We start from the raw sequence: 16062 nt of genomic DNA on the forward strand, positions 1-16062 counted from the left end.
GTGACGAGACCAATAACTTTATGGTGGGTTTTGAGAACGCAAATACGTATATGGAATGCTGATGAATCCGATTTTTATAAAAGAGATGACAAGTTGCCGCACATTAGAGAAAAGGGTCATCCCCTTACATAAATACACACTGACAGAAGTGCACTTCATAACATCGTCAGCACTGCAACTTCGTACACTACTCCTTATATTGTATATCAAGGGAATTTCTCTCACCATGATACAAATCCTAGCCAATCTTCTTACGTTTCAAGATACTTTGCAAGTGATAATGCGCTCAATTTATTACATAAAAATTAGCAAATCTTGAAATAAAAAATTGTCGTTCTTAACTTTCTAAAATCCTTAAGAAAATCTTGTAACATCCCAAAACTGTCGACTATTAAGAGCGAACTAGTAAGTTACCAAGACTACGTCAATCTAATTCCTTGGTTCAGTTTGATAAATGAATTTAACCCAAGAATACCAATACAACAATCAAGCGTTCTAAGAAACTACTCGGCTATTCAGATACCCAGAAACTTAAACTCAAAACAAAGTTCACAGTAAATCAGAGAATCAGGAATCTATACAACTTGCAATGCAAAAATACAATGAGATGCCAACACTGACACGCTGAACTAGATGTAAGCGAGAAGTTGAATTTGGAGAGTGAGGTGTGAAGAGAGAAAGTATAGAGAGAGAAAGAGAGAGAACGTGAAAGATCAGTAAAGGATAGAAAGAGCGAGAGAGTGATATAAAGATAGAGAGAGAAAGCGAGAGAATGTGTTGGTGATACAGCATTACTGTTTGAATGGAGAACGGTGTGTCCAAATTGACACTGATTTCTCTTGGGAAATGGCGAACATGAACCAATTAGTGAATTACCACTGAATACCCATGCTGTTAGAAGGAAATCCGGCGATACAAGCCAAGGCAGAAGCCCTCTGAGAGAGAGAGAGACAGAGAGACAGATACTGAGAATATGAAAGCCTGCTTCTCTGTGATTCCCATCCTTTATATCTACTACTTTGTTCAAAATCATCTGCAGCACCAAGCAAATAACACTTTACTTACGAAAGTTTCGTGTTCTTACCGGGCGGATGGATTCTTTCTTCTTGTTATGTAGGTACGTACGAGTACCATAACGTACCTTACAGCAGAATTAAGTTCGCTAGAATAATTACCCTCTTGATTCATATCGTATATACCCTAGCATGAAACGGGATGTATCAAAATCATTTTCATGGCTCCAAGCTATGCGCATAACTGAATATGGGTGTATATATGTATAACAATAAGCCTTTCAGTGCAACTGTACAGTTCAAATCTCTTGAAATTCATTAATAAAAGCGTGCTTTAAAATTAATATTCTACAGTATTTTGAGAGAATGTACGCTTAATAACAAGGCGCCAAGGATATTGGTAATGTTGTTGAACTTCTGAGGAGTATATGGAAATTATTCTGTCTTATTCAAATTTCCAAACGTTTGCATCCTAACTTAGTACCTTATTATACGGAATATAATAGAAAACTTAATGTTGTGTGGTTAATGTGAAAAATATCTTAAAGAATAGTGCATATCTAATAACACCATGGGAATACTGTTTGGCGCAGAAAGAGATGTGGTAAATGTTTATTTAATTTTTGCATAATATCTTGCTCAAGGGAGAAGATTAAAACCTGGAAACTTACCCTTGCGTACGCCACTGCTTGAGATAATGGAGTCGATACATTTAACATATGCAAAACACATTGGCAGCGTGAGTAATGTAGGGTGATGTACAGAGATCCGTAAGCTTAGACGAGGTATCTGCAATAGATAAAATATAATTTCCATGCATTGTATTTTCATCGTTAATATTATTACTAAATATTAAATGAAATAAAACTGGTGATTATTGCTAAACTGAAACATAAAAGAAATACTTACAAAGACTTTATGAAAGCGATAAGTACTTGGAGGAACTGGAAAATATTAAGGAAGTATAAGAACAGGCAAGAGAGACTTCATATTCAGAAACTTAAAAGGCCTAAATTGCGGGAAAGCCTCAAATATATAGGATAATGACGAACTCTGTGTTAGATAAATTATTAGATGATTCCTCATACCAAAATACGAAAATGTTCACGTAAATACATGTTCTAACATGCATAGTTTCAGAGTGACAGACTGACGAAAGTGAGGCAAAATCATCTTTTGAGCGGTATTTCTTCCACAACCGATCAACATACTCCTGGTTGTCTATAATTCCGTCATAGAAAGCAACAGTGTACCATCCAAGACCGTATGTGGAAATCTTGCGGAATGGCTGCAAAAGAAATTCCCCAAAACATGAGGGGTTCTTGAATAGTCACTGAAGTAAAGGTAGATCGAAATAAAAATGGATGGAAAGTTGATTTACTAGAAAACAGGAATTCGTTGTCGTAAAGTCGATATTGCAATCAGATTCAATAGCGAAAAGTTTAAATGTTGCGCGTGCTTGCATAACAACAGAGGAGACATTATTGTTTTAGACATGCAATGAATGTCGCGAATAGAGATAATTTAGGAGACAGTACAACTGGAAGGATTGTTAGATATTTCTAGCGTATATCCATCTTCAAGCGGAGGTTTGGATCCCTGGGCAAACAATAATTTGGACGAAAATGTAGTGAATAAGTATCACGGACTAAATGAATGCATTAACTCGCTAAATGGGACCGCTGATACCTCTGGAAACGTTAGGCACTAAAGATCTTAGCCAACATCAACAGTATCATGATAGCTGTGAACAGTAGGTGCGCGGGTAGGGAGCATGCAAATTACAGATTAACAACAATGTCAGGAGGAGGACAAAGCACTGCTCGGTATAGGAAACATAAGTTAATTGTCTAAGTGAAATTTTATTGTTTGCTACACTTACAAAAATGTGTTCAAAATGTTGATAATCAACTTCATTACAATATCTGCAACAATATACCATGTTTTGTTGTATTCTGGGAAAGAGTTCACCCTCACCGGAGATGGTGTAAATTGCTTTTGAGAAGAACAAGTTAGCTCCTCCAAACCGTGTATATACAAGACGATTCACAAATACCAACAGAAAAAAAGTCTAGGGAAGACAAGTTCAAAAAACAAGGAGGTTAACTGACAGAACCTGTCGTAAGAATGTCATGAGATTTAAACAGGCTTGAAAATCGAAGTGCGGTGAATACCGTCCTGTTGGAAACACATATTATGTGTAATTTCAGAGAAAAAGTTGTGGGAAGGCATTCTGCTAAACCCTCTAGATACACTGCATTAGTCACGGTGGGGTTGATACGAAAAGATAATTCCCTAAACTTATGCCTAAGCATTTATGGAAATTTGCTCGTGGTATTTTCGCTGCCGCCCATATGGCTAATGTAGGAGTTAAAAATACAGACGTGTAAAGTTTGCCTTATAGACAAAGAACATAAGTTTGGAAAAAAGTTGTACTAGTCACACATTTGTGAAGGAACTAACAAATAAAAACTTATCTTGGTTCAAATTCAATTTATCTCATAGTTAGGATTCTTAAGTATAGCATTTATTTTAATATCTGCACATCATTAGACGCTTTTCTTTATACATAACATCAATAAGATTAAAATAAAGCATTCGGTTTCTTGAGAGAATGTAGTTAGGGCCACCTCTAACAATCTCTTTAATTAACATGGAAGTACTATGCTGAATACGCCACCTGCAATTATCATTGAGATTTTAACAGATTTTTCAGTACTCTTGATATCACCAATTGTATACCGAGGCAGTGGAACAAGATTCATATGTTCTGTATGATTTGCTTTTTGAAATATTCTAACGTACTCCCATCGTTCATGTTCCCAGATAAAACGATATTCCGTCTGTATCTTACATCTGTTGATTATAATTATCATTAGGCTTCGGATAGTTATGCATTTTGCATGTTATATATATTTATCGTATTTTTAGCAGACATTACATATTTTCCTGCATCTGTTTTTCTTATTCTTTTTTATGGTTTCTACTTCAAAGAAGACCACAATTTGTAAGTCAACATGGAAATATGACTCATTCATCGCTGATTTCTCTCATCAAAGCGTGCCTATTGGGAAGGAAATTTTATTTCCGTACAAATTTTCTATGTGGTTCAATGATCTTGCACCTGCTATAAAATGTCAATGACTGAATTCTTTGCAATGGTATTACATGTCAAACAGGGGTCACCTTTATCTATTGATGAGATCACTCCAGCAGTTTTGAAGGGGTAAATAAGGTAGTTTACACACTATAGAATCAGTACCTATTTGGCCTGCGATAGTCTTTCGCAATGTGTAATCCAGTATCTGGGAACCAACTTTCTTCCACTGTAAGAAATATATTAATAATTTTAGAATAGAATAAGACGATAAAGGAAATATAGATCTTGTGATTTCTATTAGAATATATTGGAAGCAAAAAAAAAAGAAGAAGAAGAAGAAAAGAAAGAAAAAGAAAAAAATAGTTTTAGATTCAAACATAGACATCCAAACAGAGAGAGAAGAGAGAGAGAGAGAGATACAGATTGGAAGAAAGAAAGGGAGATATAGTGTACTGAAAAAAAAATGTATATTTTATGAGAAAATGGAAGAAAATAGCAATTCGTCATTCAATATTCGATACTATACAAAAATGGGGGAGCTTAAGAAAAGCTATATTTACAATACTATTATGAACGCATCGCGTGCTATAAAAATTGGTATTAATCAAGATTTCCAGCTGAGAGAGGCAGTCAATATTTCTGTTCACCATAAAAAAGAGTCTTAGGCAGAAACATTTCTCTCTCTCTCTCTCTCTCTCTCTCTCATCTCCTCAATCACCATCTCTCTCAATCTATCTCTCTCTCTCTCTTTCCCTCCTTTATTTTTCAGTCATTTTTCAAGAGTTGAAAATTGCGTGCCATTATCCTCTTCGTTATATTTCACGCCTCACATCTATGACGACATCACGAGAGATGCCCAATTTTGTATCTTGCTGATATATAGCATGCAATTTCCTGTTATTTTCTTTAAGAAAACATTGGCCTTAAGAACAAGGGTTTTAAAATATATGGAGGGCTGTGTCTTTATTCCATTTACAAGGAACCGTTTAAAAAAGGATCATTTTCCCCTTTCTTTTTCGTAATAAATACTTACATCGTATCTTCAATTACATACAAAGCAATTAATGTATCTTTAATTATAGGTTATATACATACCAAGGGATTTCCAGCTCTTATTTAACTCATTACATTTTTAAAATATATGTTTTAAAATGAATCGTAAAACAAAATGTGTTAGATTATATCGTAGAAATTGCGAACAAAAAAATATATGTTCGAATACTATTAGATGTTTAGACACTCCCATAACAAAACATAGATATGGTAAAATTCTTCTTGTCGATTCCCAAACAAATTCTCTAATGTTTGGGATTTAAGTAGGTGTCACCTCGACCTGATGGTCTCGGGAAGGAATAACCACGAAGCAAGTTACCGGCGGATGTGTAGAACACTCGCTGCTCTACTACAAGCAGAGAGGGGTTAGGTTCCCGACAAAGCTTCACTGCAAGCTAAGCTGGGGTTGTGATTAGGGAACGTCCTAGGCTCCACTGCAAGCCAAAAGGAAAAGGAACCGATAGCTTCGTTGCATTCTAAAGGCTTTGGGTTTAGATAAGGTAGTTCCTAGGCTCCACTGCAACCAAGAAAGGGAATGTGATCAGCCGAGACTGACAAATGTCCATGGAACACTCTTCGTTATACAGGTGTTCCAGGTAAAGCGGAGGCGCTGCTGTCCTCTCATGTGACTAGCTGTCTAGCCTGGTTCTTCTTCGTCTGCAGCTATAGTAATCCGTAATAAAATACACATGATTGATGTTTCTAAACAGAAGAACATGTTGGATGTTTGTAAACACAACCATACGGGTCATTACAATATAATCTGCTGTTTAAAAGTGTGCTTCTTTTACATTGGATAGAAAATAATGGCCACGTTGTTTTAATACGTACCTGCCATTATGTACAGATAAACACCTGTTACATTCCTTCAACGTAATTACCTTCTATCTCTATCACCTTCTGCCACATGCGTGGAAGGCGTCGAATGTTGTCACCATGTTAATCTTTGTCGATATTTCGCAAGTTCAGCCATATGGCAGAGATGATAGCTTGTCTTGTGTCATAGTGCTTCCCGTGAAATGAGTCGTTAATTTTGGCGAAAAGAAATCTCGGAACACATTATTATACAATGTTCCCCTATGCCACTACAACTTACAGTGTTCGTCTTTTCTAAACATTGTTTTGGTGCTCCTTTACTTTACGACACTGCTGTTTTCGACTGAATAACGCGTAGTCATTACATTCACTACCACTCGGCACATTTCATCGACTAAATATATTTTTATCAGCTACGGACATCTTGTATTGCTGATACGCTGACCTCTGACGATAGTGTTGCCACTATTTTTATCCAACCCATGTACATACATAGTACTGAAATAAATAAACTAATACAGCAGGAAAGCTATAAATCATTATTATTCACAACGATTATGACATTGTATAGGACCATAAAAATTAGTTTTCCATATTTTTTAAAAAAATTACAGATGAGAATCTAACCTTAGGTATATTGTTTTCTTCAACTTGATATAGTCTACGTATTGTTTAATACATATAGATTATGGACGGTATTTTAGTTATACAAATATTAAAGATTTAAATTAATCACAATTTTGGGCTGTATCTGATTAGCCATCTGTAAATACTAGCGTTGCCTACTAGACGATACGAGGCGAGATAGGTTTTCTCGTCACTTCTCGCCTCGACTATCGAAAAACACTTTCTAGTTTCTACTCGAAAATTTTCTCGACACGATCTAGAATCCTTCCACGTTACGAGAGGTTCACGACCTGTGATATAATGTCTTGCGTCTCAATCATGTAAAATTCTGCTTGTGCAGGTGTTAGTAGAGGTAGAAGTAGAGCAAATTACAGTCCGAAATCGTTTTCTCCAGTGTTCGAAGTGGAAAAACAGCAAACGATTTTGACTCGACATACCGGCTACCTAAATACCGGATACAGTGGGGTTATGTTGACTAAAAGATTGCATTTACATTAGATAATGACTGAAAACCATAGGAGAGCTTCTCTGTAGCTCCGGGAACGGGAGAGCCTGGAAATACTTTGATTCCCCACCAACAACTTTCTGATTTTTTTTAAAATATCCCCTTATGATGTATCATAAAAAAAATACACAAAAATGCTCAAAGCCCGAGTTTTATATTAACAATTTCTTGTGGGAAAACTTCCGAAAACCTTATTCGATAGAGGGTCAATTCAAACCCCGGAAATGTGACCACCCCACGGCAGACAACTCCTAAATCCGCCCATGCTCAAACCAAGACATTTATATGCATCAAGGCAAGATGACACACATATTTCTTTATACAAGAAAGAAAATTAATCATAAATCAAAATATAAACTAGATGAATTTCTCAGAAGGGTTTGGGTACAAAACCTCGCGGCCAGAACCTCGCGGCGACAACCTCGCGGACCAAAACCTTTCGGCCCAAAATCTCGCCTGGCCAAAACCCCGCCTGGCCAAACGAAATTTTCATTCGCGCGGTTTTGGATGTTGAGGTCTTGTCAGGCGAGATTTTGGCCCGGCGAGATTTTGGGCGGCGAGGTTTTGGCAACGCGAGGTTTTGGGCGGTGAGATTTTGTTCCGTGAGGTTTTGGGCGGCGAGGTTTTGGCCACACGAGGTTTTGGCCGGCGAGATTTTGGGCGGCGATGTTTCGGCCGTGAGATTTTGTCCGTATCCCCTCAGAAGACGCCTCATTTTAAAAACAAAAAGTAGGAAAATGATAACAAAAATTTCTGGGTTATCAACTTAGAAACTATTTATTATATAAAGAGGTATTCGTCAAAGCTATTCGTCAGCTACTGTGTATAAAAATGTATTTATTAAAGGTATTTAGCATTTACCTCCAGTGACGGTATGTCTGGATCACTTAAAAACCAGAGGCGGTATGCCATCATCACATTGAAAAACCAGATGTGGTATGGCATACCACCGCATACCGTCTAACTTCGACCATTGGTTTCCCCACTACCGGTTTTAATTACAAAATCTACTAGAAATAGTATGTTAGAAAATATTACTTTAATGTAAATTCTCTAATATTGGGTTAATAGAGAGGTTCACCAAGCAGCCTAGGCCACGATCTCCACAAAGCTCCAAAATAAGCTAACTGGAGTGAATTTCCAGACCCCGAATGATCCATGCAAGACCACGAAAATTATGGATTCGGCACTAATATCGGGCATTTTCAATCTTTTTTTTTAAAAAAAATCCTCCACTCTTTCTCCTCATACCCGTAATTTGCACCGTCAAATTGAGATTATAAAAACCACCCCATTCCTGAATCTCTTCCAAGTGGTAAATTTTATCGAGATCAGTCTCGTGGTTCAAGAGTTATTTAGTTTTATTAATTCCCTGTATATCTCACCTCCCTTACGATGTACCGTCAAAGTGAAATGACAAAAACACTTCCAGGCATGAATCTCATCTATGTTGGAAATTTCATCGAGATCGATCACGTGGTTCAAGATTTATTAAGTAACATAGTGACTTTCATTTTTATATATAAAGGTAACCAAGAAAGTTCTGTCGCCTTTTGTGGAGGTCTGTGTTCAATGATTCTCACACCGTAAATAGAATGCGAATGGAGATAAGACGAAGGTCAGTTATTGGTGTAGGTATATCCAACATACTGCCTGGTTGTGGCAATTCATTTACACAGTGAACTTGCGTAAGGACAGATGAAACATGGGACCTGCACAGAGCGTCATAAGGGCCAGTATGCTGTACGAGTTTAAACTGAGACCAAACGTCGCTGCAGCGGGGCGAAAGATATGCTAGGCCTTTGTCGAAGGTGTCGGGACAACGCGAAAAATCCAGCGGTGGTTTAACAAGTTGGGTCGATGGGTAACACATGATTTGACTCCGGGCCAGAGGCAATGCGAGCAGACACATATGTTTCTTTGTTTCTCGTCTGAGGAAGGAGCTATTTCTGAACAGGGTGTTGTCATGTAAAGAGAAGTGGGTCCTGTACGAAGCTCCACGGCGCCGTCATCATTGCTTAGCATCCCACGAAGCGGTTCCAAAACAGCCGAATCCAGCACTGCACCAGAAGAAGGTCCTCCTATCTGTTTGTTGGACTGGTCGCGGCATCGTGCATCGGGAACTGGTACCAGCTGGTCAAAGTATCAATGCAACTGTGTACTGTCAACAGTTGAGTCGTGTTCAAGAAAAATTCAAAACTCTGGAGCCAACGCTTCTGAACCGCAAAGGGGTCCTCCTGTTACAGGAAAACGCTAAGCCCACGTGGCTAGGATGACCCAGGACATCATTCTACGCCTTGGATGTGAAACACTATAGCATACTCCCTGGGCATTGCACGGTCCGATTATCACCTGTTCCATTCCATGGACAATCACCTTAGAGGACTCCAATTCGAATCTTTAGTAGAGGTGCAAAATGCACTTGATACCTTCTTCGCTTTACGCCCCACCAAGTTCTACCGCGATGGAGTCCATGGTCTTCTAAAACATTGACAGAAGGTAGTCACTGCTGATGAGAACTATTTTTGATCTTCCAGGTACGCCTTAGGTGACATATCGGTGTTCGAAGGTAGTGGGTGAAAGAGCGACAGAACTTTCTTGGTGACTTTTATATATAGATTGGAATTTAGATTGATTTCTTTCACAGAACCATTTTGTTTTATTATTTTTTGAAATGAGGATCCAAAGGTTTTTGTGTAAAATTCTCGTAAGCAGATTCCTATGAAGCAATATAATAACTCTTCATATAAGCGGTATAAAACAATATTTAAGAACGAAAATTCCAATATTATTGGAAATCAAGGATACTTTTAATGCTATCCGTACTGGAGGAATACTCAGAGAAAATAGGAATGCGTAGTTTCAATGTTACCCTACAGACCAGAAAGTATTTTTTCTTTCTTTTTTTTATACATTTAAAATCATGTGAAGGGCCAAATATAGGGAGCTGGAATGGGAAGACACTGGACATTAAACGAGAAGAGCCTTTAAAAATGTAGCAATGGCTCTGTCGTTGTCGAATGTCGCCATATACACAGCGACAAAAATAATACAATTTTACAGCAGGAGATAGCAAAACCCATCTACCAGCGTGAATGTATATAGTAGTGAAAAGCCTTTAACGGACTGAGCATACTGACAAAATTCAATCTTCCACTTTCCAAAGCAGAAGAAGAAAACGAAAACACAGTATAAGATCGCAACAGCACTTTTTGGTGGTTTTTTTTTTTTTTTTTTTTTTTTTTTTAGATGTGTGTGGGGGATGAGTGAGGTGAGGGACAGAAAGTTGGTAGGCCCTAGTTGAAGATATAACAATGGCTTCCGTCTTGATAACTGCCTGTGAGAGGCAACTTCAGATTCTACTGATTACGATCTCTGCTTCGGAAATGGCTCCCATTTCTGAATGTTTTCATGTCTTTTGTTAGTATTTCTAGAAGCAGGAAAACCCTTGGAAATAGTAAATATGACATTTGGATCACTGTTTCGTTTTAGTACATTTTAAAATTTTGATTTCCAGAGTATAAACAAAGACATTTCCTATTAGATTTCCACGTGCCATTGATTGCATTGTTTTTCATTAACAACATGCACTACTACCTAAGGACAGAATGGTGTCTTAACTTCTTAGCTTTTGCCTATGTGAGAAGTTCGGAGAACAAGAAAACCACATCCAATTATCAGCATTGTGAGAAAAGATACATAAAATTTATTCGGTACTCTTAACTACATGAAAGAGTTAACATTGTTTTTTAATGTACAATTTCATTCCCATCTGTAGAAAGTGACGCCTTCTCTGAGGCTATGATCATTCATTTATTGGTAATATCATTGCGAAATAGGTATCACGATTTATTTATTTATTGGTATATTTATCTGGTGAAGCACAAAGAGGAAGATGACCTGAGCGTGGTATGTAATTTATATCATGAAATGAAGTGCAGTAACAAAACACAATTATATATGATGTTAGTTGCGACGAGGACTACTCAGAGCGGGTTTAAATACTTGGTGCCTTGTTAGTCAGAAAACAAACGAATTCGTTAATGATGTGTGCAATGGATGAATGAATGGTGATGATATAAACTACGACAGGGGTTGTAGTGAGCAGTGCCCGATCATATTCATGGATAGCAAGAAGGTGATGTAACGGTGAATATGCATAACGTGGTAGAGCTGGAGTCTGGTCTAATAGTTCATGGAGAGTCGGTTGGGGGTCTGTTAAGCAACGTTGAATGTAACGAGAGTAAAGTCTGCACAGATGTGGAAATAATGTTGATATAGATGTGCAACGGTAGATCTCTTGTGTTGGGTCCATGGTGGAAAGGAATAAGCAACGCGTAAAACATGGCGTTCCACGATTTAACATTGTTTTTTACATTACGTAAGTTATTTACAACATCTGAACATGAATCTGCTAAGCTCTAAAAGGAACTTCAAATAGATATCTTAAAAATAGGATGTCAACATGACCAACAGTGGGCTCTTGATTCCCTTTTTCACTGAATTTAGTATATAAAAGACCTTTGGTACGCTGGTGACCACCCGCATGTTGATGTGTGATACGAATATTATTCCACTGGTGATTATGAGTTCCTTTCTAGGTGTCCCTATAAATCAGAGAGACAAGCGTCCTTAGTGAAGAGAAAATGAAATGAAATGAAATCTTTGTTTTATGTCTCACGCTTATGCCGGTTAGGCTAAAGGCGACGGTGATGATGACTAATGAATGAAATGGTGGAATGAAAAAAATGGGAGGAAACGGGAGAACCCCGAGAAAACCCACGCACACGGTGTTTGTCCACCACAAAGTTCACTTGGCGGTGGCTGGGATCGAACCCAGGACCCCAAGCACCAGAGGTGAACGCTCTACCACTGAGCCACTGCGGCCCTTAGTGAAGAGATATTGCTAAGTCACTAGAGTTATTATTTGCATCACAAATAGTCAGTTTTCCTAACCCTCACTCACTTTCTCTCTTACTCAATTCACACTCACCCGTCCTCATCTTCAAATAATATTGATGTGATCACTTTCACTCACAGTCACTTGACCTCACACTCAAACAACATTGATGTGCTTAATCTCACTCAAACTCATCCTTAATAAACTACCTCACACTTAAAAATTTTGTACGTATAATGCAGTACTTGAACAATGTAAGTAATTTTAAATTCCTAGTGTTTGAATGGGTTCATTCATACAATAAAGCTTTTAAGCTGGAATTGCCGTAATGATTTACATGTTAATATGGTACACATACCAACTAAAAGTATGTCGAAAATGATTTTAAAAAAAATTCTCCGGATAGAAATATACCTCGTAGTAGTTGTTCATACTTGCGGAGTTCAAGTTACAAGTTACACTTATTTCAAAGCCTATCATCAGAACAGAAAAAAAAAACTAAGATTAAATCCAAAAATCGGGAAGAAATAGAGAGAAAAGAAGAGGAAAAAGAGATAGAAAGAAGAAAGGAAATCGCTTCTAGGTCTTCTTTGTTCAAAGGAATATGGTAGGCCATTATTTCCAAAGGATAAAGTTATAGCTTCGGGTTGAATGTGCGTCTACGACAGAAAATCAAATCAGAAGTCCTTGTAAAGATCCCCGGGTATAGAGAAAACGACGAATAAGAACACCAATGAAGAACAGTGTACCCATGTTGGTTTCTATAGCGAACAAGCGACTTTTATTTCTTTCTTTCTCTCTGCAACCGCCCTTAAGACAAGAAGAAAAAAAATTGGTTTGGTTTCAGAGAATCACATACAACACTGGAAATTTCCAGCCATATTCCCATTTTACGTTCCTTGTATTGAGTTGTGTACGAACTAACAATAAAAGTCTTGGATCTGAATCTGAATATGTAATGCTTTATTTTCGTATCAAACTAAAGCAGAAAAAGTTAACATTGTTAAATTATTATTAGGCAAAGTTAAGAGGAAGGAAACGAATGTTTGTGATCATTGAAATTGCCAATTTATTCATTCGAGTGAATATAGATAATATACTATTAGTAGATCAATAAATTAAATACAAATAGAAGTCAGAAGAGACTTAATTCACTTATTGGTAATAGAGAAACTTAAATAACCATAAAAGAAAAACGAAATATTTGAGTTTTACGTCCCACTGTTATGTTGGCTAGGCCAAAGGAGACGATGATGATTAGGAATGAATGAAATGGTGGAATAAAGAAAGTGGGGGGAAACGAGAGAACTCGGAGGAAACCCACGCACACGGTGTTTGTCCACCACAAAATTCACTTGCTGCGAGCTGGAATCGAACCAGGAACCCCCTGCTTTACCATTGAAACGATAAGAAGGAAAATAGTCTATTCCAGATCTGTGGAGAAAGATTTTAATTTTGGCCTGGACTTTCTACCTTCATTTGCTTTTCTTAGTGTTTGTGTTGTTCTGTATTATTTATTAGATACATTCATTGATTCATTGGGGTTTAATGGGAATTTCAACAGCGAGGCTATTTGTCTTCGTCGTATTGTTTATTAAAATTGCGATAGTGGGCCTTATAAGATTGTAATGTTAGTACGACCGTTACTCCACACGATAACTTTTGAATAAGAGCGATTTTTTTATTTTATTTATTTACTAGCATCGATTACCCGCTTCGCTGGGTTAAAATTTAAAAATTGCTCAACTACTTACCTCATGTGTTAGGTACATGTAAAATATGCTATTTTTGTTTTCAGTATCATAAATTTGAAGGGTATCGGAAGTGTCACTATTCATCTCCCCAAGCCCGTAAACTATTGATTCGACACGGATATCAGTCATTTTCGATCATTTTTATATATATCCTCTCTCCCCTTCCAACAACGTTGGGTGTTGAATTTGGATTTGAACGGGATCGGAAGTGTCACTGTTCATCTCAACGACCCGAAAAACTATAGATTTAAGAATAATATCAGTCATTTTCGATCATTTTAAAACATCTCTTCCCCTCCCTTATACGGCACCGTTGAAGTAAAACGATAAAATCCATCCCAGGCCCGAACCTCATCTATGTTGAAACTTTGATCGAGATCGATCGGGTGGTTCAAGAGTTATCAAGTTTTATTTATTTTTTACATCTCTCTTCCCCTCTGCCCTCCCGTAAATTTTACTGTCAGTGATAATGATAAAACACTTCCCAGGTCCTAACATCATCTATGCAGAAAGTTTGAGATCAATCAGATAGTTCAAGAGTTATTAAGTCACATTCATTTTCACAAAATTGATTTTTATACCTAGGTATATCTTCTCCTCCCCCGAGTATACTAGATGAAAAGCCATCCCCGGCCCGAACCTCATCTATATTGAAAATTTGATCGAGATCATTCCGCTGGTTCAAGGACGTGTCTAAAGTTAGCCCCGCCCACATTTCAAATGCTACTCAAACTTTCCACATGGTTAGTGCTTCGTTAGTGCACATTAGTGCACTAAACATTGACGTTAGTGCTATCATAATTTAGCAGTTATTGGCGAATAACTCTGCGGGGCTAACTTTAGATTTTTCAATTTTTACACAATTTTACACTAATTGTCAGACAAGAAATGAGATAAACACCAGCGGTTAGTGCATTGTAGTAGGTAAGGCGAAAAAACCTCACGAAAATGGTAATTAGTTTTTCTAATTGAACTCATGAAAGAGTATGACGTATGTAATTATTCTGGATTGATAACACGTGTTAGATGGTGCCGTTGGCGCCATTACTGTCTGGTTATGCCGCGACTTTCCTTTATACTTTTGCCGCTCGCCAAAAAACCTCACGAAAATGGTAATTAGTTTCTCTAATTGAACTCATGAAAGAGTATGACGTGGGTAATTGAAATCACGAAGGGGTATGACGTATGTAATTGAAATCATGAAAGAGTATGACGTGTGTAATTGAAATTATGATTGCGTACGGTGTATGTAATTGAAGTAATTAGTTTTTGTAATTGAAGTTGTGAAAAGAGTATGACGTATGTAATTGAAGTGATAACGCGTGGCAGATGGTGCCGCTGGCGCCATTACTGTCTGACCGTAATGCGAGTTTCCTTTATACTTTTGCCGCCCGTCTACTTTGTATATTACCGACTGCCGCGTTGTATTGAATGTTAGCTTTTTGCAGGCGCCATTATTGTTGCGAGTTTTTTGCCCGCCCGCTTTGTATATATGCCGCTCGGTAGCCACGGACGCTAATGGTATTTTCCTTTTATAGATAGCGGCACAGTTTGTATGCTGCCCGATACTTTAAGTAAGAAGAGAAAGTTTACATACCATTGATGACACGCCCGCTATTTTGCTGGATATTTCCTGGTTGTTTGCTGTAGCAGTTGTATATATTTTTATTTTTTACGTATTTTTTATATAATGTATTTTATATATTTTATATAATGTATGTAATATATTTTTTACGTAATGAGACCAAACCCTAATTATGAATTATACTTTTACTTTCTATTAGATTAATTATGAATTTACCTTGTACTTTTTTATTTATATAATTGAAAATGGTTAATATTAATTAACCTATAATACTTACCATATGTATATACTTACGTATGAAGAATTGAGCTTTGCCACTTGTGGTTTTTGATGGACGGATTTGGTTTTTCAATATGGCGGCGTTGCGTGATCGTTGAATAGAGGTTTCTCCATAGTAGGAGTGTGAATGCGAATACGCGCGTTCTGCTTGCATTTCCGTATAGATTGATGCTAATTAAATTTGTGACGAATTTGGATGCGCGAAGTTGCATAGTTTATTACATTACTACAATATATGTTTAATTTATATTAAATATTGTTTTATCTGTGTTTAATTATTATAAAATTGAAATAATAATAATAGATAACGATACATTTTGATAAAGAAAGCGGAACCCCACAGTACTACGATATGTACAACTGTTCTGCCATCTATTGGCAATAATTACAACTCCATTTAACAGGCACGTTATATGGGAGACTGATACAG

The sequence above is a fragment of the Thermobia domestica genome, chromosome 11 (genome assembly GCF_964235325.1).
Source record: "Thermobia domestica chromosome 11, izTheDome1.hap1.1, whole genome shotgun sequence".
In the NCBI taxonomy this organism is placed as follows: Eukaryota; Metazoa; Arthropoda; class Insecta; order Zygentoma; family Lepismatidae; genus Thermobia; species Thermobia domestica.